The 26,609-nt window shown below is 39.3% G+C and overlaps 1 long non-coding RNA gene across 4 annotated transcripts in view; it reads right to left on the bottom strand.

The window, feature by feature from the left end:
* LOC118932530 (uncharacterized) overlaps nt 1-26,609 on the bottom strand; it is a 72,334-nt gene that overhangs the window by 5,321 nt on the left and 40,404 nt on the right. For 3 of the 4 annotated variants that reach the window (XR_005032819.2, XR_008998568.1, XR_008998569.1), the window contains exon 6: nt 82-2,035. This is a non-coding gene — a long non-coding RNA (uncharacterized LOC118932530). Of the gene's footprint in view, nt 1-81; nt 2,036-26,609 lie in introns of those variants that run through there. The other variant, XR_008998567.1, reaches the window with a different exon arrangement.

Here is a 26,609-nt window from a genome sequence, read left to right as displayed (position 1 = left end):
TGAAACTACTGTGAGGACTGGCCAAGAAAGTCCCCAAATGCAGTGTTCTAACTTAATTGGAGATCTGGCAATACTGTAAGTTGATATTAAAGTAGGAACTAGAACAAACCAACATCAGCTATAATACCTTTTTCATTCTGCTTAAGGAAATGTGTTTCCTGAGACAGTGAATAGATCCATTTGGAGAACTTTCTGTGTCTACTGCAGAAAACGTGAGCTCCTCCTTCCTGACAATCTAAATTGGTGCTTGGTACAGAATACCTTCCCAAAAGAGCCACAAACAACTAATTGACCCATTGAGTTTCAAATGAAAACAGCACTCTAAACAGAAATTGAAAGTCTTGGAGGCGACACTGGTTGAATCTAAAAGTTTGAAGATACCGAGTTTGAGAACTGACCAGTGAGTTAAGCACCAAACAAGTTAAATATAAATTCTTAATAAGGACTTTAGAAGAGATCAATGCAATTTGAAACATCAGGAATGAGTTTCCCAGAAGTGAAAGCAGTGAATCCAAGTAATGTCAACATTTTGGAGCACTTAACCACACACTGGGAATTGTGCTTTGTAGTCCTTACCTCTTGTAACCCCTGTATTTTAAGTATCCCCATTTTACAGGTGAGGAAACTCAGGCTTAGATCTTTTGCCCAAGATCTCACAGCTCTAATTATTTAGGCTGAGGTTTAAATCCAAGACACCTGGTTTCAAGCCTGTACCGCCAATCACCACACTGTTACAGATGGAATCCTCACAAAGACAAAAGGTTACAGCAGACAGTACGTCAAAGGCCCACAAAGAACCATAAGAGCTCTGGCTGGCGAGGGCTATAATGATGAGCACGGCCTGGCAACCTCAGAGCCATACCCTGAATGAACCAACAGGCCCTCAAGTTGCCAGTGTCCTTTTTATAGCCTGAGGAGGCAGCACTGATAGAGCTCTCTCAGACTGAGGATCACCATGTCAAACACCGTTTGTCCAGTGACTTAGCATCGCACTATACTTGTTATATCACTCAATTCCTACAACAGCCCTATGAGGTAAGTATGATTTTTCCCATTTTATACGTTGAGTTTAGAGGTGTGGTTCTCAACTCTGTCTTGTTTCAGGATCTTGCTGAAACAGAAAACCCCACGTGAAGACCCAGATCAACGGGAACCCTAGGAGAGCACTGCCTGTGCCTGGCCGGGGTTCAGTGGGCCTTCGTTTCACAGGAGCAGGCCTGGTGAGGGGTGCTCTGAGCCCTCACTGCAGCTGGAGCCCCTGAGGTCAGGGGCAGCTCTGACAATCCCTGTCATCAGGAACTGAGGAGACAAGAGAATCTTCTTCCCAGGAGGAGACTAGCACGCCGGTATGGTTTCTGCTCTTTCTGTCACATGTGATTCTTTAAGCAGTAAGACATCCAGTTTACTGTTTCAGGGATTTTGTGATGACAAAGTGAAAAATGAATATGATCCCCTGGGTCCATGGATAAGACAGACATACTTGTATGGTTTGAAGACAAAGGTAGGAAGAAAAAGAGATTGTTAAGTCACGGGAGAGACCACTGTCAGGAAACAAAAGCTTTTTGATTTTGTCTTTCCGTGTAAGTGCATTTTACTTACTCTGGTAGCAAACAGAGGGATTGCTGGCTGCCAGGCCTGAGCAGGAGCAGGAGCTCCAACTGGAAGTGACTTCTGGGTCCCGTGGTCGTTAGGTGGTGCTAAGCCAGAGTGGAGCCAGACAGTGACCAGCCCCACCAGGGCAACTGGCCTGGCAGGTGGTGTGTCCTGAAGAGCAGGTGTGAGCTAGGTTGCTCCAGGTCTCCAGCCACACTTGATGGGTCAGCCAGGGAACAGGGAGCGGGAGCAGAGTGTGGGGAGAGCCTGGGCCCCAGTCAGAGGGCAGATCCCACACATAGATGCAGGCAGCTGTGGGAAGGGAGCCCCAGGTGAATGAGGGGTTCTGCAGCTGAGAAGGCAGGTGGCCCTTGATGATCTCGCTTACTGCACTTACTCCATCCACAGGTGGTCAAATTCTTGGTGGAGAGGTTAGGTGAAGCTGCAAAATAAAATTAAGGTGCAAAGTCAGCACCGCACAAAAATCAAAAAGTGGATATAACATTAGGATCTAAGTAAAGGGAAAGTAAAGATTAATTCATGTAAATATGACTTACAGTCCACCTTTTTATTACATGATACCTAAATTGATTATATACCACCTAAATACATCTAGCATGTAAAAATTAGGGTTTTTCTTTCCTGTATTTATTTTCTTTCCTTTGGAACTCTTCACTGTCTTTAACCTTTTCAGATAGTTCTTGCTGGAACATAAGTGGAAGTGACTTTCTTTCCCAGTGCCACAAGACTGCCACTTGTCAGCCAGTGTGACTCTGTTAAGACAATAACACTCAGAGGATGGGCTCAGCCCACCCACAGAATCATTACTAGATGCTTCTCTGAGTCAGCAGGCTGGTTGCGGCCCAGGCATCTGCATTTCCAACAAGCACTTCCACGTGACTTATGTGCATTCTTAAGGCTTGGGAATCACTGCTTTCGGAATTCTGGTGGAACCCTTGAAAACTGAAAGCAATAAACCCTGGTTCCGCTTGCAAATGTATCAAAGATGTCTCAAATCAACTCTGAATTGTGATGTCCTCATCTCCACTCTTCCTTCAGCCTCTGATTTTATAGTGTCTCCAGCAAGCTCACAAGTGTGTTTTTTTCTTTTATTTCCCAAGTATTTTATTCTTAGTGAATAGTTGGCATTAATTACTGCTTATCACTAATATGATCTAGTGTGATCTTGTCTCTGCTGTGGCCTATGTGGGGGCATGTTCAAGGACACAAAGGCAGTGATATCCCAATCTTTGAGCGCTAAATTCCAGCCATGTGGTCTGCCCCAGACCACCTGTGCAGGTTATAAACTTCACAGGAAGGTATGACCAGAATTATTGTTCTTGTGAAAAATAATCGTTTGATCTTTCCTTCTCCTTTGCTAGTCTTATGAAGTCTCCCATTGCATTTCACAATCAGCATAAATAGCAGGGAAGATGAAAGTGAAGAAAAGCTCAGTAATCTCATTTGGAGATCATAACCTCTTTGAAGCACAATAGGTAGGCCCTCCAGGATTCTCTTTGCCGCTTTGCCAAACCACTCACCCAAACCACTCACTGGCACCGCTCCCCCAGGAGGGCAGGGTGGCTGTGTGTTCGATGGAATATAGGAATGAAGGATATTAGTCCAGATCATCTACTCAACTCTGACCACCCAAATCATAGTTTGTTGCCAAATGTTCTGCAAAGAACAAGTATGACTTGTAAGATCCAAAAAGAAAAGGTTATTTTTTAGAAAAAAACATTGTTACAAATTTAAAACAGCATACCAACTGATTACAGCTATTTTCTGACTAATAATGAAACGCCTAAGAAAGCATCACACTAACTCAAAATGGTAAATTGGGTTATGGCTGTCTAATCGTTCTTATTCTGCAGGAGTGCCAATCAATTGAAAACTTGTACAAATCCCTTGTGCCTGCTTTTCCACCTCCCACCACATACCCTCAGACGCAGGACTTCACCATCACCCTGCTGCCTTGGTCCGCGGAAACTGCCCAGGCTTGCTTGAGCCTTTCCCTTCCTTTTCCTGAAGTGCCTGCTCCCTGGTCACCTGAACAGAAGACCTCCAGGATGAGTCACCCTCATGGTGGTTTAGGAACCACCACCTCTGGCTGGTTTAGGAACAATGCAGGATTTGTTTCTGAAATGCCAGAGTCTCAAAAAGAGAGACTTCTAATACTTTTTATTAACTTGCTCACACCAAAAGACAAATTTGTGCTCTCCATATCGCTCTTAGGTGGCACCAACCAGCAGGCCAGCTGAAGTAGACAACAGTTTACAGTGTTACAGCCTTTCTACTCGAAGTGTGGTGCACAGACGCTTGTTAGAAACTCAGAATTGCAGGCCCACACCAGACCGTCTGAAATCAAGATCGGCATGTTAATGAGATCCCCAAATGGTTTGTACCCACATGAAAGTGAAAAACACACTGGCTTGGATTTGTGTTAACCTTCAGCGTCTTTAGGGGCCATAGGTGGGCCAGAGACCCAAACGCAGGCTTTCTGCCACTCATACAATCCATTATTGTCTCTGCCTAGAAATGTCTTTCATTACAATTCATCAACACAGTGAACTCCTACTCACTCTTCAAGGCCAGCCCCAAGATCATATCCTTCACACCCCCATTGAAACCTTTCTGATACCCTGAGTCAAAACTAATCATTCCCTCCTCTGAACTCCCTTGATACATTACATCTCTATCCAATACATACCAATATTATAGAGTCTTCATACCATATTATAATTATATACTCTCATATCTGTGTCCCCTTGAATGTGAGCTATTCAGGACAAAGAACATGCCTTATTCACCTGCTTTTCCTAGCACCCAGCCCAGGACTTGGAACAGAGACTCAATAAATGTTACATGAAAACTACATTTTGACGTTTTCTTCCATTGTTTTAGAGTCATGTAATAGTAAACCTATTTTCACATTGTAACATTCTACCCACTCAAAACCATTCTTGTATCTCTGATATGCTAATTTACAGTGATGATTCAGAAACATTTCCATTAGCCTGGAAACAATCTCTGAGCCTACATTTCATTGGGACAACTATTTCTTCTCCCTTTTCCTTGCCCGCACCCATCTCCCACAAAATAATATATCGATTGCTGAGGAAAAGCCAACTTACAGAGAAGTTTTGAGGGGAGATGGAAGCAAATATAATAAAAGAAGTTACTGTATTTATTCATTTATGCTAAGCCTCTCTTGACACCTCTAATATTTTCTTACAGATATTGCTGAATCGGTTTTGAGTGAAAGGCAAGAAAACAAAGTAAAATAGAAGTTAAGTAGTGACCCAAGAGTCGTAATGATTATTGGCTGTATTCTTAAGAAAAACACACCAAAAAGCATGCATGTAATCTTGGGGAACTTACAGAGTTGGCATAACCCCACAGGTTAACAATGGACTCTTTCAAGACTGTATGTAGCCATGTGCCAGGCAGCATAAGCTAACACCCAGCCTGAGATGGTCAGTAGGAATACACAAGAGAGTGATCATTGCTCTGTACTGGTCAGCAATGCACAGCTATATGAGGCTCATACGCCATAAGATTCATCCAAATGGCCCACAAATTGGTCTTAGTCATTGTCACCTTTATTCTGAACATATGGTTCTGGCAATGGTAATAAAGAGATACTATTTAGGTGAACTTTTGCTTTCTAAGGTGGCCCTTGCAATATTTATCAAGAGGTTAAATATGAATATCCTTTGACTCAGGTGTTCTACCAGTCTATAATATAGAAATTCAGGTACAATGCACAAAAATTTTCATTGACAATTCTATAGAAAAAATAGGAAATAATCTCCATGTTCATCAATATTATTGATGATTATTAAGTCATCATTAATAATAATTGAAAATTATTGAAATTAATTGAAAATAATTGAAATTAATTGAAAAATAATTGAAAATAATTGAAAATTATTAAGTACTACATCCATACCCTGAATATTATACAGCTAACTTTTTAAAAGAGATATATGTATATGTGTTGACATGGAAAGATGTCAGTGATAAAGCATTTTAAAAATCAAGTAGCGAGGTGCTCAAGATGGTGGCGTGAATAGGGTGGCAGAAAACTCCTCCAAAAACCATATATACTTTTGAAAATACAACTATTCCTAAAAGAGAGACCAGAAGATACACTACAAAAGCCAGGCTACATCTACATCTGCAAGAACGCAGCATCTCACAAAAAGGGTAAGATAGAAAGACGTGACATGGTGGGACCCGAGCACTCCCCCAACCCCAGCTCACCGGCGGGAGGAAAAGAATCAGAGTGGGGAGGGTGTGGAAGTACAGGAATGCTAAATAACCAGCGCAAGTAATCTGCACAGGGATCACAGACACACATTGCATGGTGTCCTGGATATTAGAGAAACGGAGAAGTAAAATCCAAGATGGAGACTGTGAGCAGGACCCCACAGCTGGATCCCCTGGAACAAGAGAAAAACAGGCGCTTTTTAAATGTTTTAAAGGGACAGAGGCTTAACAGTTGGACAAAACCATCCCGGCACACTCAGCCCAGCAGGCTGGGAATCTTAAAGAACTTCAGGCACCCTACCCCCCCCGGGGGTTAATGCAGCCCTGAAGCCCCTCAATGACAATAAGCAGCCTGCCATTCATTCCACCAGGCCGGTGCTGCAAGCAAACCAGCTGACCCACCACAGCTGTGGAGCAGCCAGAAGAGAGCTCCGCCCACAGCAACCACACAGAGTCTTCTCCCAGCACACAGCTAACTGGGACACCCCAGAGGCTGCCGGCGGAGCGCAACTGCCCAGCACAGACAGAGGAGGCCCGAGCAAGGTCCGGAAGGCATGAAGGGGCGCTGTTCTCGCAGGAGAACACACCCAGAGCGTCTGCGACCCCCTGCAGGGCACTAGGCTATCCTGAGGGCCACCCCGCCCACGGCAGCTCAGGAGATTATCCCAGAGACTGCTCCCTGTGTGTGGGTAATCAACACATGCAGCGGAGAAGGGCATGGTGACCAGTAAGCAGGAAGGGACTTTGTTCTCCCAGTTGACACACACTCCACCTGCCTGTGACCACTTCTATCACCATGAAAAGGTAGGAGATCTGGTCCAGTCAAAAATCACTCAGACAATTTCAGACAGAGGGCCTGGTGAGATAGATATAACCAATATTCCTGAAAAAGAATGCAAAATAAAAGTCACAACCATACTGATGGACCTGCAGAGAAATATGCAGAGCTAAGGGATGAACTCCGGAGGGAGATACAGAAATGAAACAATCAATAGAAGGTCTTAAGAGCAGACTGGATGAGGTGCAAGAGACTGTTAATGGAATAGAAATCAGAGAACAGGAATACAGAGAAGCTGAGGCAGAGAGAGAGAAAGGGAACTCTAGGAATGAAAGAATATTTAGAGAACTGTGTGACCAATCCAAACAGAAGAATGTTTGCATTATAGGGGTACCAGAAGAAGAAAAGAGAGAAAGAGGGATAGAAAGTGTCTTTGAAGAAATAATTACTGAAAACTTCCCCAAGCTGTGGAAGTAAATAGTCTCTCAGACCATGGAAGCCCACAGATCTCTCAACACAAGGGACTCAAGGAGGATAACACCAAGATATATAATAATTAAAATGGTAAAGATCAAAGACAAGGACAGAGTATTAAAGGCAACCAGAGAGAGAAAAAAGATAACCTACAAAGGAAAACCCATCAGGCTATCATCAGACTTCTCAACAGAAACCCTACAGGCCAGAAGAGAATGGCATGACATATTTAATGCAATGAAACAGAAGGACCTTGAACCAAGAATACTGTATCCAGTATAATTATCTTTTAAATTTGAAGGAGGGATTAAACAATTTCTAGACAAGCAAAAGTTGAGGGAATTTGCCTCCCACAAACCACCTCTACAGGATATTTTAAAGGGACTGCTCTAGATGGAAATGCTCCTAAAGCTAAATAGATGTCACCAGAGAAAATAAAATCACAGCAAAGAAAGTAGACCAACCAAATACTAATTAAAGGAAAAAGTAAAATGAACTATCCACAAAAGCAGTCAAAGAAAACACAAAAGGGTAGAGAATAAAACACCTAACATATAAAGAATGGAACAGGAAGAATAAGAAGGGAGTGAAATAAAGAATCATCAGGCTGTGTTTATAATAGCATGATACCTGAGTTAAAATTAGATAGTTAGATAGTAAAGAAGCTACACTTCAACCTTTGGTAACCACAAGTCCAAAACTGGAATGACAAATAAGTACATATCTATTGATAATCACCCTAAATGTAAATGAACTGAATGCACCAATCAAAAGACACAGAGTAATAGAATGGATAAAAACACAGCACCCATCTACATGCTGCTTACAAGAGACTCACCTCAAACCCAAATACATACACAGACTAAAAGAGAAGGGATGGAAAAAGGGAGAAAAAAGCAGGTGTTTTAGTACTTGTATCAGACAAAATAGACTTCAAAACAAAGTAACGAGATAAAGAAGAACATTACATAATGATAAAGGGGGCAGTCCATCAAGAGGATATAACCATTATAAATATATATGCACCCAACACAGGAGCACCAACATATGTGAATCAAACACTAACATAATTAAAGGAGGAAATAGAATGCAATGCATTCATTCTAGGAGACTTCAACACACCACTCACTACAAAGGACAGATCAACCAGACAGAAAACAACCAAGGACACAGAGGCACTGAACAATACACTAGAACAACTGGACCTAACAGACATCTACAGAACTCTACACCCAAAAGCAGCAGGATACACATTCTTCTCAAGTGCACATGGAACATTTTCCAGAATAGACCACATACTAGGCCACAAAAAGAGCCTCAGTAAATTCAGAAAGATTGAAATTCTACCAACCTACTTCTCAGGTCCAAAGGTATAAACCTAGAAATAAATTGTACAAAGAAAACAAAAAGGCTCACAAACATGGAGGCTTAACAACATGCTCCTAAATAATCAATGGATCAATGACCAAATTAAAACAGAGATCAAGCAATATATGGAGACAAATGACAACAACAGCACAAAGCCCCAACATCTGTGGGACACAGTGAAGGCAGTTCTAAGTGGAAAGTATACAGCAATTCAGGCCTATCTAAAAAAGGAAGAACAACCCCAAATAAATAATCTAAAGTCACAATTATTGAAACTAGAAAAAGAAGAACAAATGAGGCCCAAAGTCAGCAGAAGGAGGAACATAATAAAGATCAGAGAAGAAATAAATAAAATTGAGAAGAATAAAACAATAGAAAAAGTAAACAAAAACTAGAGCTGGTACTTTGAGAAAATAACAAAACAGATAAATCCTTAGACTTATTAAGAGAAAAAGAGAGTCTATGCACATAAACAGAATCAATAATGGGAAAGGAAAAATCATGACAGACCCCACAGAAATACAAAGAATTATTAGAGAATACTATGAAAATCTATATGCTAGCAAGCTGGATAACCTAGAAGAAATGGACAACTTTCTAGAAAAATACAACCTGCCAAGACTGACCAAGGAAGAAATGGAAAATTTAGACAGACCAATTAACAGCAACGATATTGAATCAGTAATCAAAAAACTACCCAAGAAAAAAATCCCCCAACCAGATGGATTCACCACTGAATTTTATCAGACACATAGGGAAGACATAATACCCATTCTCCTTAAAGTTTTCCAAAAAATAGAAGAGGAGGGAATACTTCCAAACTCATTCTATGAAGCCAGCATCACACTAATACCAAAACCAGGCAAAGACCCCACCAAAAAAGAAAATTACAGACCAATATCCCTGATGAACGTAGATGCAGAAATATTCAACAAAATATTAGCAAACCGAATTCAAAAATACATCAAAAGGATCATACACCACAACCAAGTGGGATTCATCCCAGGGATGCAAGGATGGTACAACATTCAAAAGTCCATCAACATCATCCACCACATCAACAAAAAGAAAGACAAAAACCACATGATCATCTCCATAGATGCTGAAAAAGCATTCGACAGAATTCAACATCCATTCATGATAAAAACTCTCAGCAAAATGGGTATAGAGAGCAAGTACCTCAACATAATAAAGGCCATATATTACAAACCCACAGCCAACATCATACTTAACACCAAGAATCTGAAAGCTTTTCACCTAAGATGGGGAACAAGACAGGGATGCCCACTGTCCCCACTAGTACTGGAGGTCCTAGCCATGGCAATCAGACAACACAAAGAAATACAAGGCATCCAGATTGGTAAAGAAGAAGTCAAACTGTCACTATTTGCAGATGTCATGATATTGTACATAAAAAACCCTAAAGAATCCACTCCAAAACTACTAGGACTAATATCTGAATTCAGCAAAGTGGCAAGAAACAAAATTAATACACAGAAATCTGTTGCTTTCCTATACACTAATAATGAACTAGCCGAAAGAGAAATCAGGAAAACAATTCCATATTTACAATTGCATCAAAAAGAATAAAATACCTAGGGATAAACCTAACCAAGGAAGTGAAAGACCTATACCCTGAAAACTACAAGACACTCTTAAGAGAAATTAAAGAGGACACTAACAAATGGAAACTCATCTCATGCTCTTGGCTAGGAAGAATTAATATTGTAAAAATGGCCATCCTACCTAAAGCAATCTACAGATTCAATGCAATCCCTATCAAAATACCAACAGCATTCTTCAATGAACTGGTACAAATAGTTTTAAAATTCATATGGAAACACCAAAGACCCTGAATAGCCAAAGCAATCCTGAGAAGGAAGAACAAAGTGGGAGGGATCTTGCTCCCCAACTTCAAGATCCACTACAAAGCCTCAGTAATCAAGACAATTTGGTACTGGCAAAAGAACAGAACCATACACCAGTGGAACAGAACAAAGAGTCCAGATACTAACCCAAACATATACAGTCAGTTAATACACAATAAAGGAGGCATGGATATACAATGGGGAAATGACAGCCTCTTCAACAGCTGGTGTTAGTAAAACTGGACATGTAAGAGAATGAAAATTGATCATTGTCTAACCCCATACATAAAAGTAAATTCAAAAGGGATAAGAGACCTGTAAGTCATTGAACCATAAAACTCTCAGAAGAAAACATAGGCAAAAATCTCTTGGACATAAACATGAGCAACTTCTTAATGAACATATCTCCCTGGGCAAGGGAAACAAAAGCAAAAATGAACAAGTGGGACTATATCAAACTGAGAAGCTTCTGTACAGAAAGGACACCATTAATAGAACAAAAAGACATCCTATAGTATGGGAGAATATATTCATAAATGACATATCCGATAAAGGGTTGACATCCAAAATATATAAAGAGCTCACACACCTCAACAAACATAAAGCAAATAATCCAATTAAAAAACGGGCAGAGCATCTGAACAGACACTTCTCCAAAGAAGAATTCAGATGGACAACAGGCACATGAAAAGATGCTCCACATCGCTAATCATTAGAGAAATGCAAATTAAAACCACAATGAGTTATCACCTCACACCAGTAAGGATGTCCAACATCGAAAAGACAAACAACAAATGTTGGCGAGGATGTGGAGGAGGGGAACCCTCCTACACTGCTGGTGGGAATGTAAATTAGTTCAACCATTGTGGAAAGCAGTATGGAGGTTCCTCAAAAAACTAAAAATAGAAATACCATTTGACCCAGGAATTCCACTCCTAGGAATTTACCCTAAGAATGCAGCAGCCCAGTTTGAAAAGACATATGCATCCCATGTTTATCGCAGCACTATTTACAATAGCCAAGAAATGGAAGCAACCCAAGTGTCCATCAGTAGATGAATGGATAAAGAAAATGTGGTACATACACACAATGGAATATTATTCAGCCATAAGAAGAAAACAAATTCTACCGTTTGCCACAGCATGGATGGAGCTAGAGGGTATTATGCTAAGTGAAATAAGCCAGGTGGAAAAAGACAAGTACCAAATGATTTCACTCATCTGTGGAGTATAAGAACAAAGAAAAAAACTGAAGGAACAAAACAGCAGCAGAATCACAGAACCCAAGATTGGACTAACAGTTACCAAAGGGAGAGGGACTGGGGAGGATGGGTGGGAAGGGAGGGAGAAGAGGAGGAAAGGGGCAATATGATTAGCACACTTAATGTAGGGGGGTATGGGGAGGGCTGTACAACACAGAGAAGTAGTGATTCTATAGCATCTTACTCTGCTGATGGACAGTGACTATAATGGGGTATGTGGTGGGGACTTGATAATAGGGGGAAATGTAGTAACCACAATGTTGCTCATGTGATTGTAGATTAATGATACTAAAATAAAACAATTTTAAATACAAAAATAATAAAATCAAGTAGCAAATATTCTATTATAGTATGAACCTACTTATTTTCTCTATTTTATTTTGTTATCATTAATCTACAATTACATGAAAAACATTATGTTTACTAGGCTTTCCCCTACCCCAAGTCCCCCACCCACAAACCCCATTACAGTCACACAGTCACTGTCCATCAGCATAGTAAGATGTTGTAGAATCACTACTTGTCTTCTCTGTGTTGCAAAGCCCTCCCCTTTCCCCCACCCCCCACATTATACATGCTAATCATAATACCCCCTTTCTTCTTCCCTGCCCTTATCCCTCCCTACCCTCCCATTCTCCCTGGTCTCTTTCCCTTTGGTAACTGTTAGTCCATTCTTGGGTTCTGTGATTCTGCTGCTGTTTTATTCCTTCAGTTTTTCTTTTCTTATACTCCACAGATAAGTGAAATCATTTGGTATTTGTCTTTCTCTGCTTGGCTTATTTCTCTGAGCATAATACCCTCTAGCTCCATTCATGTTGTTGCAAATGGTAGGATTTTTTTCTTCTTATGGCTGAATAATATTCCATTGTGTATATGTACCATATCTTCTTTATCCATTCATCTACTGATGGACACTTAGGTTGCTTCCATTTCTTGGCTATTGTAAATAGTGCTGTGATAAACATAGGGGTGCATCTGTCTTTTTCAAACTGGAGTGCTGCATCCTTAGGGTAAATTCCTAGGAGTGGAATTCCTGGGTCAAATGGTATTTCTATTTTTAGTTTTTTGAGGAACCTCCATACTGCTTTCCACAATGGTTGAACTAGCTTACATTCCCACCAGCAGTGTAGGAGGGTTCCCCTTTCTCCACAACCTTGCCAACATTTGTTGTTGTTTGTCTTTTGGATGGTAGCCATCCTTACTGGTGTGAGGTGATATCTCATTGTGGTTTTAATTTGCATTTCTCTGATAACTAGCGATGTGGAGCATCTTTTCATGTGTCTGTTGGCCATCTGAATTTCTTCTTTGGAGAACTGTTCAGCTCCTGTGCCCATTTTTTAATTGGATTATTTGCTTTTTGTTTGTTGAGGTGCGTGAGCTCTTTATATATTTTGGATGTCAATCCTTTATCGGATCTGTCATTTACGAATATATTCTCCCATACTGTAGGGTACCTTTTTGTTCTATTGATGGTGTCCTTTGCTGTACAGAAGCTTTTCAGCTTGATATAGTCCCACTTCTTCATTTTTGCTTTTGTTTTCCTTACCCGGGGAGATATGTTCATGAAGAAGTCGCTAATGTTTATATCCAAGAGATTTTTGCCTATGTTTTTTTCTAAGAGTTTTATGGTTTCATGACTTACATTCAGGTCTTTGATCCATTTCTAATTTACTTTTGTGTATGGGGTTAGACATTGATCCAGTTTCATTCTCTTACATGTAGCTGTCCAGTTTTGCCAGCACCATCTGTTGAAGAGAGTGTCATTTCCCCATTTTATGTCCATGGCTCCTTTATCGAATGTTAGTTGACCATATATGTTTGGGTTAATGTCTGGAGTCTCTAATCTGTTCCACTGGTCTGTGGCTCTGTTCTTGTGCCAGTACCAAATTGTCTTGATTACTGTGGCTTTGTAGTAGAGCTTGAAGTTGGGGAGTGAAATCACCGCCAATTTATTCTTCTTTCTCAGGATTGCTTTGGCTATTCGGGGTCTTTGGTGTTTCCACATGAATTTTTGAACTATTTGTTCCAGTTCATTGAAGAATGTTGTTGGTAATTTGATAGAGCTTGCATCAAATCTGTATATTGCTTTGGGCAGGATGGCCATTTTGACAACATTAATTCTTCCTAGCCTAGAGCATGGGATGAGTTTCCATTTGTTAGTGTCCCCTTTAATTTCTTTTAAGAGTGACTTGTAGTTTTCAGGGTATAAGTCTTTCACTTCTTTGGTTAGGTTTATTCCTAGGTATTTTATTTTTTTTGATGCAATTGTGAATGGAGTTGTTTTCCTGATTTCTCTTTCTGTTGGTTCATTGTTGGTGTATAGGAAAGCCACATATTTCTGTGTGTTGGTTTTGTATCCTGCAACTTTGCTGTATTCCGATATCAGTTCTAGTAGTTCTGGGGTGGAGTCTTTAGGGTTTTTTATGTACAGTATCATGTCATCTGCAAATAGTGACAGTTTAACTTCTTCTTTGCCAATCTGGATTCCTTGTATTTTTTTGTTTTGTCTGATTGCCGTGGCTAGGACCTCCAGTACTATGTTGAATAACAGTGGGGAGAGTGGGCATCCCTGTCTAGTTCCCGATCTCAGCGGAAATGCTTTCAGCTTCTCGCTGTTAAGTATGATGTTGGCTGTGGGTTTTTCATAGATGGCCTTTATTATGTTGAGGTACTTGCCCTCGATTCCTATTTTGCTGAGAGTTTTTATCATGAATGGATGTTGAACTTTGTCGAATGCTTTTTCAGCATCTATGGAGATGATCATGTGGTTTTTGTCTTTCTTTTTGTTGATGTGGTGGATGATATTGATGGACTTTTGAATGTTGTACCGTCCTTGCATCCCTGGGATGAATCCCACTTGGTCATGGTGTACGATCATTTTGATGTATTTTTGAATTCGGTTTGCTAAAATTTTGTTGAGTATTTTTGCGTCTACGTTCATCAGGGATATTGGTCTGTAGTTTTCTTTTTTGATGGTGTCTTTGCCTGGTTTTGGTATTAGGGTGATGTTGGCTTCATAGAATGAGTTTGGGAGTATCCCCTCCTCCTCTATTTTTTGGAAAACTTTAAGGAGAATGGGTATTATGTCTTCCCTGTATGTCTGATAAAATTCCGAGGTAAATCCATCTGGCCCGGGGGTTTTGTTCTTTGGTAGTTTTTTGATTACCGCTTCAATTTCGTTGCTGGTAATTGGTCTGTTTAGATTTTCTGTTTTTTTTGGGTCAGTCTTGGAAGGTTGTATTTTTCTAGGAAGTTGTCCATTTCTCCTAGGTTTCCCAGCTTGTTAGCATATAGGTTTTCATAGTAGTCTCCAATAATTCTTTGTATTTCTGCGGGGTCTTTCGTGATTTTTCCTTTCTCATTTCTGATACTGTTGATTTGTGTTGACTCTCTTTTCCTCTTAATAAGTCTGGCTAGAGGCTTATCTATTTTGTTTATTTTCTCGAAGAACCAGCTCTTGGTTTCATTGATTTTTGCTATTGTTTTATTCTTCTCAATTTTATTTATTTCTTCTCTGATCTTTATTATGTCCCTCCTTCTGCTGACCTTAGGCCTCATTTGTTCTTCTTTTTCCAATTTCGATAATTGTGACATTAGACTGTTCATTTGGGCTTGTTCTTCCTTTTTTAAATATGCTTGGATTGCTATATACTTTCCTCTTAAGACTGCTTTTGCTGTGTCCCACAGAAGTTGGGACTTAGTGTTGTTGTTGTCATTTGTTTCCATATATTGCTGGATCTCCATTTTGATTTGGTCATTGATCCATTGATTATTTAGGAGCGTGTTGTTTAGCCTCCATGTGTTTGTGAGCCTTTTTGCTTTCTTTGAACAGTTTATTTCTAGTTTAATGCCTTTTTGGTCTGAAAAGTTGGTTGGTAGGATTTCAATCTTTTGGAATTTACTGAGGCTCTTTTTGTGTCCTAGTATGTGGTCTATTCTGGAGAATGTTCCATGTGCACTTGAGAAGAATGTGTATCCTGTTGCTTTTGGATGTAGAGTTCTGTAGATATCTATTAGGTCCATCTGTTCTAGTGTGTTGTTCAGTGCCTCTGTGTCCTTACTTATTTTCTGTCTGGTGGGTCTGTCCTTTGGAGTGAGTGGTGTGTTGAAGTCTTTTAGAATGAATGCATTGCATTCTATTTCCTCCTTTAGTTCTGTTAATATTTGTTTCAGGTATGTTGGTGCTCCTGTATTGGGTGCATATATATTTATAATGGTTATATCCTCTTGATGGACTGAGCCCTTTATCATTATGTAATGTCCTTCTTTGTCTTTTGTTACTTTCTTTATTTTGAAGTCTGTTTTGTCTGATACCAGAATTGCCACACCTGCTTTCTTCTCTCTGTTGTTTGCTTGAAATATCTTTTCCCATCCCTTGACTTTAAGTCTGTGCATATCTTTGGGTTTGAGGTGAGTCTCTTGTAAGCAGCATATGGATGGATCTTGCTTTTTTATCCATTCTGTTACTCTGTGTCTTTTGATTGGTGCATTCAGTCCATTTACATTTAGGGTGATTATTGAAAGGTATGAATTTATTGCCATTGCAGGCTTTAAGTTTGTGGTTACCAAAGGTTTAGGGTTAGCTTCTTTACTATCTTACTGTCTAACTTAACTCGCTTGTTGAGCTATTATAAACACAGTCTGATGATTCTTTATTTCTCTCCCTTTTTATTCCTCCTCCTCCCTTCTTCATATGTTGGGTGTTTTGTTGTGTGCTCTTTTTAGGAGTGCTCCCATCTAGAGCAGTCCCTGTAGGATGCCCTGTAGAGGTGGTTTGTGGGAGGCAAATTCCCTCAACTTTTGCTTGTCTGGGAATTGTTTAATCCCTCCTTCATATTTAAATGATATTCGTGCTGGATACAGTAGTCTTGGTTCGAGGCCCTTCTGTTTCATTTGTATGTGATCTTATTTCTGCCTCTGGCTGCTTTTAACAGTCTGTCCTTATCCTTCATCTTTCCCATTTTAATTACTATGTGTCTTGCTGTTGTATTCCTTGGGTCCCTTGTGTTGGGGGATCTGTGGATCTCCATGGCCTGACAGACTATGTCCTTCCCCAGATTGGGGAAGTTTTCAGCAACTACCTCCTCAAAGACACTTTGTATCCCTTTCTCTCTCTCTTCTTCTTCTGGTATCCCTATAATGCGAGTATTGTTCTGCTTGGATTGGTCACACAGTTCTCTCAATATGCTTTCCTTTTTAGAGATCCTTTTTTCTCTCTGTGCCTCGGCTTCTTTGTATTCCTCTTCTCTAGTTTCTATTTCATTTATTGTTTCCTCCACCATATCCAACCTGCTTTTAATACCCTCCATCATATTCTTTAACTATTGGATCTCTGACCTGAATTCATTCCTGAATTTTTGTATGTCTTTCCGTACCTCCATTAAGATGTTGATGATTTTTATTTTGAACTCCCTTTCAGGAAGAGTCATAGGGTCCATATCATTTAAATCTTTCTCGGGAGTTGATTTAACAATTTTACTCTGGACAAGGTTCCTTTGGCGTTTCATGGTTGTATATGGCGCCCTCTAGTGTCCAGAAGCTCTATTCTGGAGCTGCTCTGTCCCTGAAGCAATGTCCAGGGTCGTAGGGGAGCGGTACTGGTGCCTGGGGGTAGGAAAGAGCTGTTCCCCGCCTCCTGGTGCTGTGCCTGTCTCCACTGCCTGAGCCAGTGGGTTGGGCACACAGGTATAAGCTTTTGTCCCAGAGCAGCCAGATATGGATCCCTGCTTTCCACAAGCAGCCGGAATCCCAGTCTCCCCAGGAACTCTGCCTGTATTAACTTTCCAACCCAGTAGTCATGCGAGTCTCATGAAAGCACCATGAAATGTAGCTTTGTGCTCCCAGAGCAGATCTCCGGAGCTAGGTATTCAGCAGTCCCAAGCCTTCCACTCCCTCCCTGCTTCATTTGTCTTTCTCCCGCTGGTGAGATGGGGTTGGGGAGGGGCTCGGGTCCTGTGGAGCCACAGCTCTGGTACGTTACTCCACTAGCTGAGGTCTGCTCTTTTCTCCAGGTGTGTGCAGTCTGATGCCGTCCTCTTTCCTGTTGCTCTCTCAGGATTAGTCCCGCCAATTAAATTTTCTAATTGTATCCAGTTTTAGGAGGAAGCCTCTGTCTCTCCTCTCACACCGCCATCTTTAATCCCTCCCCGAACCTACTTTTAAATTATGTGTAGGAACATATATATGGCCACATACATAACATAGATTTGTATCTGCATAGCAAATGTTTGGAAAGCTGCCCACCAAACAATTCACTATGATTAAGTCTGAGGAATAGGATTGAAGAAAGAATAAATCACTTTTCCTTTATAGCATACACATTTTTGCATTTTGTTTTAATTTTTTAACTTTTAATTTTGACAAAATTTCAGATTTACACTAGGTTGCAAAAAGAGTACAAAGAATTATTACAACTAACGTCCACCCAGATTCCCCAAATATTAGTATTATCACATTTATTTTATCTTTATGTCTCTCTGCCTTTCCCTCCCCTCCTTCCCTCCCTGTGTGCTTGTGTGTGTATTTTAAAAACTGAGGGTTATGTTGTAAACATGATTCCACTTTATTTCTAAATACTTCAGCATGTGTTTCCTAAAGCAAAGCATACTGTTATATAACCACAGAGCAATTACCAAAATCAGGATAATCAATAAAATGCTATTAGCTTATCTATAAGCCATGTTTAAATTTCATCTATTATCCCAATAATGACTTTTATAGTAAAAGAAAAATCAGATAATGAATTTCATTCAGTTGCCATGTGTCTTTGGTCTCCTTTTATTAGAAACAGTGCCTCAGTCACTCCTTGTTTATGATAACCTTGATAATTCTGATGAACACAGTCCAGGTATTTTGAATAATGTCCCTCAGTTTGGGTGATTAAACTGAGGGACATTATTCTTCATGATTAAAGTCAGGTTATCATTTTGGGCAGCAATGTCAAAGAAGTAATGTGTTCTTCTCTGTGCTCCATATCAGGAGCCATATGATGGCTTGTTACAGGTGATGCTAAACTTCAAATACTCAATGAAGATGATATCTGCCAATATTCTCCACAGTTAATTTGCTACTTTTTCCTTTTGTAATGGTGAATTTCTAATAACATCATTCCTTCTACATCAATTAGTTAGGATTTTATTATCGAGGAAAAACTTTCCATTTTCCCCATTTAATCATCCATTCTTTCTTTCATATATTCCGTTAAGTGTGGACTCATGGATTCTTTACTATCATTATTTATTTTGATGTTCAGCGTGTCCCATATTTAGCTAGTGGGAGCCCCTTTAGCTGACTTCTATGTCCTCCTAACATGCCCTCTCTTTCTTTGAGTGCTTGTTTACTTTCTGACACAAAGATGTTCCATGCTCCTCTTGCGCTTTCCCAGCCACAGCCTTGAGACCAGCCATTTCTCCACAGAGATGTGGTTCTTTTTAATGAAGAATGGCACTTAGAAACCACTCTTGGTGGTAAGTGTGTTCATTGTTCCTGGGTGTTGTTGCTTTTAGGCCCATCCAACAAACAGAGCTAGTAATATATACACATATGCACAAACATACTTCATATACTTTCCCAACACCACACACATATCAAAATCTATTTTTATGTCTAGCTATCTAAAGATGTCAAAAAAAAAACACATAAATTCACATCCAGTCCTTCAATTCCAATCCAATATTGCTGGCTCATGTCAGCCTTCCTCTTTCCCTGTTTGTAACTCACATCTTCAACATTGAGGAACCTAGCTCCAATTAACTATAAAGTATTTAATTTGTTGCTGAATCTTAGCATATGCAAAAAGTAGCAAGTAAGAATTGTTGCTTGAACGTTTTACAATATGAATAACTTTTCACTTGAAAATTAATGAATAGAACTGGAAATACTGATTGGTACACCTTTAGCATTCCCTCTTTCTTTGAGCCCTTCCTTACTTCCTGACACAAGGCTATTATATAACGAACTTTCAAAATGTCACATTCACTTGACTCTTATTTTACTTATTGGAATTTAACCTAAAGGTTAATATGTTTACAAAAATGTAGCTAGTAAGATAAACATCACATCACTGCTTATCATAACTTATAAACAACCTAAATTCCAATAATGAGTAATTTATTAAGTAAAATATATCAATATAATGGAATACAAAGAGCGTGGTAGTTAAGAACAGATTCTAAATTCAGGCAGACTAGATTTGAATCCCAATTCTACCAATGACTATAAATGTGGCATTGGGTAAATTACTTACTTTATTTGTGCTTTGGTTCCCTGCATGTACCATGAAGATAATAACAGTACCTTCCTTATAGGGCAGCCATGAAGATTAAATGAGGTACCTATGTAAAGCATTTGGAACTGTGCCTGGTGTAAATAAGTACAATATAAGTGTTAGCTGTTGTTGCTAACATTATTATCCCACCATTAAAAATGATGTAGAAAAAAGTATGATCTTGGAAATATGCCTAAAACTTAACAGTGTTTACTCTACGGTGATGCCATTGTAAGTGACTTTTTAAGTGCTTCTTTGAGTTTTCTAATTTTTCTACAGTCTACACCCATGACTTGTTTAATTTAATTTTATGAAGAATAAATAAATAAATAGTATTGGAGCAATTGAACAAAGTGGGTTTTTCCTGTCTATTGGCACATATACAAGAATTTAAAAGTCAGTATTGTATGACCATAGATTCAATGGCACTGACCTGGTAACTACTAAATCTTTATCTACACAATGATTGCCTTATCCAATATAAACTTAATGGGCTTGTTTAAAACTATAACACATTTTTGTCACATTTTATTTCACTTAAAAAGCTGACTTTTCTGTAGATACTTTTCCTGTAATTACGTGATAATGGCACCAGGGGGGAGTAGTAACTCAGTTTTGGCCAAGTTATTTTAGCAGTAAAGATTTTACTGTAGAAGGTGTTCGAATATGTTGAAGATGTATGGTTTTATTCTTTGCAATGTTTTAACTCTTTATTAAAATCTTTTAACTTAATTAAATATGATCGATGTTTCTTTTATACCAAGATTGGGAAAAAAATAAAAATAAAAGGATTTTTAAAAGAACTCAAAGTCATAGAAAACCTAGTCATACTGCTTAGGAAGTTATTTAAAGGAATGTATTTGTCTTTTTAGTATTCATAATCAGCTAGAAAATTCTGGGATGCTTCCTATGACTCTCCTGAAATACGGAGTCTTTTTCATATGGTTAAATAAAAACAGCAAGAAGAGCTTTCCTTGTTGGTTTCTCCCAATTGCAGGATTTTTAAAAATCCTGCCTTTAGAGCTGGGAACAGCCCTAGAGATTTATTCAAACCCTCCATATTACAGCTGATGAAACTGGAATGTCAAGAGTCAGGTGTTTTGCCCAAGATCCCTTGGAGATGCAGAACTAGAGCCCAGGTTACACAGGTCTCTTGACAAATGTGCTCAAACAGGGCACAAATGTCAATTTATGAAATCTGTGGTCACTTTATAAGGCTGTGTTTACCAAGCTAGTTCTTTACAAGCCCAGTAGTTCCTCTTAGTCACTATGCTTGCAGTTCAGATAGGTTACAGAATGAACTCTAGTTAGTAGCTGTTAGACCAGTCACTTAGGCTTTTTCCAAACAGCAATAATTAGGAGGACATACATTATAAGGTCAGCTATAAAATAAATGTGCCACTAAATTGCTAACCAATACAGATGTTTAAATAATCCACAACAGTAAGATAAAAATAAGCAGGTCCACAGTGTAGACAATATTTTATGAAGTACAAATACCTCTCTTTTTCACACTGAACTGCAAATTGATCTAGTTCTAGTAGCCCTTATTTTATTTCAGAAGGGGAACTCTCAACTCCCTCTCATGTAGGCTTCACATCTCCATATAGCTCACCTTGGGTGCTTGAGACTCAAGTTTTACATTTACCAACTTGTGGCTGTTCACTATGGGGAGAAATTGAGAGACTCTGGGTGTGCCACTCAGCTTTCCTCCAGGGTCTACCTCTTTCATTTCTCTCAGTTCCTTTTGAAAATGAGGAACTGTGCATTCTGTAACCCACAGTTATCTGTCAGTCTTAGGAAAGGTCTTAAGTCATTATTCCTTGAATCCACAGTTGCTACAGATTTCTTCTAGAAAAAGAAGAGAATGGAAAACACGAAGAGGCCTCAAGATTGGTTGCAAGTCTGTCTTTCCAGTCAGGAGAAGGATTCTCTAAGGACCTCCTCCCACTTACAACCACCTCCTGATCAACAGCTCATACATAGCCAGTCACAGGTGTTCCTTCCAAATACTTTTACTGAAGTTTGTAGAACAGCTGGTTCCCAGTGGAGGCCAGCTTTAACTTCTTTCTGAATCGTTACTTTTGCTTTCTTTAAGCTGATGGCTATATCCTCAGACTTTGGGCTGTGTATGTGTTTGCATTTAAAATGTTTGTATATATCCCAATATAGGCAGTTCATGGGGAAGGCAGTACAGCATGGAGAAGACAAGTAATGACTCTATAGCATCTTACTACACAGATAGACAGTGACTGCAATGGTGGGGGTGAGGACTTGATAATATAGGTGAATGCTGAAACAACAGTGTTGTTTATGTGAAATCATATGATTGTATATACTTTAATTTAAAAAAATAATAAATAAATAAATTCTAATCCTGTACCCATGGGGGAGAAAAATGTGTATACCCAATAAAAGGGAAAGAAAACTTTATTAAATCTCTGGATTGGAGATAGCTTCCCAAGTTTAAAAATAAAAGATAACTAAAGATTGAGAAGTTGCAGTGCATCAAACATTTAAACTTTTGTACATCAAAAAGATATATGTAGGTTTGAAATATAAGCAATCATTTAAGGGGAAAACTAAAACATCATGTACCAAGGATGAAATGAGCTCCTACAAGTACGTAAAAAAAAAAAACTCTAAATTCTCAGTTGACAATGGACAAAGAATATCAATAGACAACAGACATGCAATTGGATGATAAGTATTTGGTAAAATGATCTTCACTGAAATCAAATAACTGAGAATTAAAACTACACAAGTATGCTATTTTGCCTACCTACCAATTTTGCAAAGATGTATTAAAATATGAGTGCCCCATCTGATGAAAGTGTGGCAAAATGGATCCTTTCACAGAGTACTTGAAGTAGGAATAAAAATCAATAAAATTTTCTGAACAGCAATTGCACAGTGGGTTTAAAGAGGCTTTAAAACATTCTACTTCTTGATCCTGGAATTCTACTTTTAGTACTAAAAAAGTATACAAAATATGCACAAATATTTTGATATTAAGATAATTGATGCAGCATTTTTTATACAATGAAAAATTGACATTTACTTAACATAATGATAGAGGCATATTTAGGCAAATTCCATAAATAAAACACCAGGGAGCCATTTGAAGTGATAGTTATAATTTTTTTTTAAAAAGGAAAATGCCTGTCCTGTAATACTCAGTGTAAAAAGCAGGCATAACTGTTTTTTAAATTCATGAATAAAAAGACAGGGAGTATTTCTAAAGGTTAACAGTGGTTGTAACTGGGAGGTGGGATTTCAGTTTTATTTCTGCTTCTTTATACTTTTATGTGTTTTACAAACTTTCTATATTCAGCATGTATTACTTTTCCAGTTAGAAAAATAGAGATAAATAAAAAGAGAAAAGCCAAAGAACAAGATAAAAACTAACAAAATCACTGTTATTCCTCACCCTCCTGCAACAAAAAAAAATAAGTTTCTTGAGAAGACCCTATAAATCTACCCTCCAGATAGTTCTCCTGACCTGATGTTTACAGAGAGCAGTTGGTTTATTGCAATGTTAGTGTGGTAAATTGAGAAATGCCCTAGTTCCTGCCATATGACTTTATAGGGTGCTGAGTTCTCTGCAATAACATGCATAATAATCTTTTTAGCAATCCCTGCAATTAGGGAGTTGCCAAACTGGAATTGTTGCTTTATGTGAGACAGGTACACACTCACAGATGCATGCACACACAATACTAGAAATTCAGAATCACTACCCCCTTGAAGAAAACAGTGCAATTACTTCTTCTTTAGATGAGAAGATAGTCTTCAAAACCTAAATATAAACAAATTGTTGAACCTTTTTTATCTTCCAAAAATACAGATCACCACACATATTGATTAGAAATCAGGTGGATGATACTATGTCTCAGTGGTGACATAGTGCTTTGGACCGTCGGACAACAAACTAATTTGGTGGCCAGAAGGATAGAGAGACCTACTCAGCTTTGGAGTTGAATAAGCAATGAAGGAAGTTCTCAAGTTGCACCATGAGAACCAATTTTCTCAGGCAGGACTTAATTACAACTGTACAATTATCAAAACATTTATGGAGAATGCTAACCTTACACCCACTGCTGGGTTTCTGTTAAGCTTATTTCCTTTAATTGAAATGTTCCCATCAAGTGTGTGTGTGTGTGTGAAAGAGAGAGAGAGAGAGAGAGAGGGAGGGAGAGATGATTACTACTGTTTCTGCAGTCTCATTAACGTGGGTCCCTTTTTCTTCCCTGTAAGACCAAGTATTTTCTCTCTCCTTGACAAGAATCCAAGTGGGACAATATCTTAGCATCTAGTACTAGTCCAACTACTGTCTTATACACAAGAAAACCACTTTTCTAGGGTTATACAAGTTATTAGTGGTACTGGTTTTACTGCAACCCAGTTCTCAGAGCTAGTGTTCCATTGTTATTGTTCCATTGCCTCAGTAGTGTGGTATCCTTAGTTGCTTTTCCCCAAGAGAAAACTACATGAATAGCAAGACTGTGTCTTTCAATGCAAAGAAAAATAGAAAATTAAGACAGTTCACCAAACAATTCCGTGGCAGGGGAACACCATTTGCAACAGGAAGGAGGCTGTGTTCTGGGATGGCCATCTTGGGACTGACTCAGAGCTGTCCTTACACTAAGTACTGCTTGGCCATTAAAGTGAGGAGCTTACGCCCACACAGGCAGGGAAGAAAAAGAGCCAGGTACAGACAGAGCATCACATAAAACAAATGATCTGGGGAAGAAGGGTGGGAGTGGGTGCAAGGCAAAGAGCAGGCAGATGGAAAAACTGTTTCAGCCCCACGTATTATTTGGAAATAGGGTCATGGGTCTTCAGAGGAACCCTGGAAGGGATGTGAACAAGCATCAGATGACCTTTTCACCACAGTCTCTCTCTCTCTCTCTCTCTCTCTCTCACACACACACACACACACACACGCACGCACGCACGCACACACACACATACACACACCAACGCACCTCATGGACTCTGCCGTAGAGCAGTGATGATATACAAACACACACTTAGGTCTCTTTCTTTGAGAATGTGCAATTTTTTTTTTTACTGCTCTGATGGGGCTTTTACCTGTCCTTAAACACTGAATTCAAGCAATACCACTTCACGATGCTTTCCCTGGGCCATTCCCACATTTCCTCTACCCTCACCCAGTCTAGGTTACATTCCTCTCCTCTGTGTCCCACAGAACTTCAACATACTCTACCCAAGTACTTTTCATATGGCCAGGTAATTGCCAGTCTCCCCTAAAGGAGCCTTCAGCTGTACAAGGGCAGGGCCTCCTCTTTCCTCTCTATAGCCCAGTACCAAACACTGGGCCTGTCACATATTACTGAGAAAATGAATTCATCCATTGAACAGATGATTACTGAGCACTTCCTTTGTGCTAGCACAGTGCTAGGTCCTGGAGACACAGTAGGGCAAGATACACAGGGTCCCTGCCCTCAACAATCTTGTAAGGTCCCTTGTGTTAAGGGACCTTAACACTTCAGACACTTCTCTGAAGAAACAATATTTAACATGATGGATAAGTATCAGATTGGTTTGACATAATGTAAATAATTTCCTACCCTGGAGCATTGTCCTATTTCAAGTCACAGTAGAATCAAGGAGAAACACTTACTAGGAAAGAGGGTTTTCTCAGATAAGCTAAATTTTAAAAGGAGTGCTACCAGAGAGACAACTGGTGTTAAAAGACAATTTTAAAAGGAGTGCCACCAGACAAACTGGCCTGAGCTCGGCTTATTAATCTTCCATAGAAACACCTAAAAAGACGGGCATTTTATTCATACTGCAGAGTAAAGAGAGTCATAGGCAAACCTCATTTAACTGGATCTGCTCATTTTGAGTCTGTGAATTACTAATTTAGATAATTAGCTGACCTGTACATTGACATTACAATACAGAGAATTAGATTTCCAGAGAAAATTAATAATAACAATGAATCCTTAAACAGCTCTCCAGAGTCTGTAAGTCTTTCCCCCATAACATATGATCTGATAATAAGACTATAGCTACTTCCGCCTCTGGCATCTTTACCTGTGAGTTTCAGCCATCTTCACTAGGATGAATTAAAGTTTGATGAATCACTATCCTATCTGAAATGAGCAACTTGGCCATGACTTGGGTAAGAACACTCACTTCAGGTGATATTCCAGGGATAGACTCCATTGTCACACCATTTGCACACCATGGGTTCGTTTGAACTATTATGTGTGTTTTTTTTTTAATGCAGACTCCCACCCTTAAGGCTAGAGCTGAGGAATCATAATTCACCACTCCTTTTCTCTCAACATGTACAAATCTTTAGATAAAATACCCCTTATAATTATAGGAGTAGAGGAATGGTAAAGTGGAATTTTCAGCTGAGACCTCCAGGCTATAGACAGCTGAGACCAAAGGGAATTTCAAGACAGAACATCCTAAAGGAAGTTTTCAGTAGATACCTGAAAACTGGTAGCATGGCTCTTAAAATCCTTTTACCACACTGAGAGTATAAAGGGAGAAAATTGTTGAAAAGGAGAATCATGTGTGGCAAAATTTACTTGAAGAAAACTTCTATGACTCTCCCAAGCCCACAGGAGAACTGAGGGTGAGTTCTTCTCCCTTTATATCTAGTGAGGAAAGAAGACACAATGGACTGGTTCCTGACTCCCACCTGGAAAACCTGAAAACCAGAGCAGGGCTGGCATTAGACCCAGAAGT

The sequence above is a fragment of the Manis pentadactyla genome, chromosome 7 (genome assembly GCF_030020395.1).
Source record: "Manis pentadactyla isolate mManPen7 chromosome 7, mManPen7.hap1, whole genome shotgun sequence".
Classification (NCBI taxonomy): Eukaryota; Metazoa; Chordata; class Mammalia; order Pholidota; family Manidae; genus Manis; species Manis pentadactyla.
The sequence above is the reverse complement of the archived record's forward strand: the minus strand, read 5'-3'. Positions and strand labels throughout refer to the sequence as shown.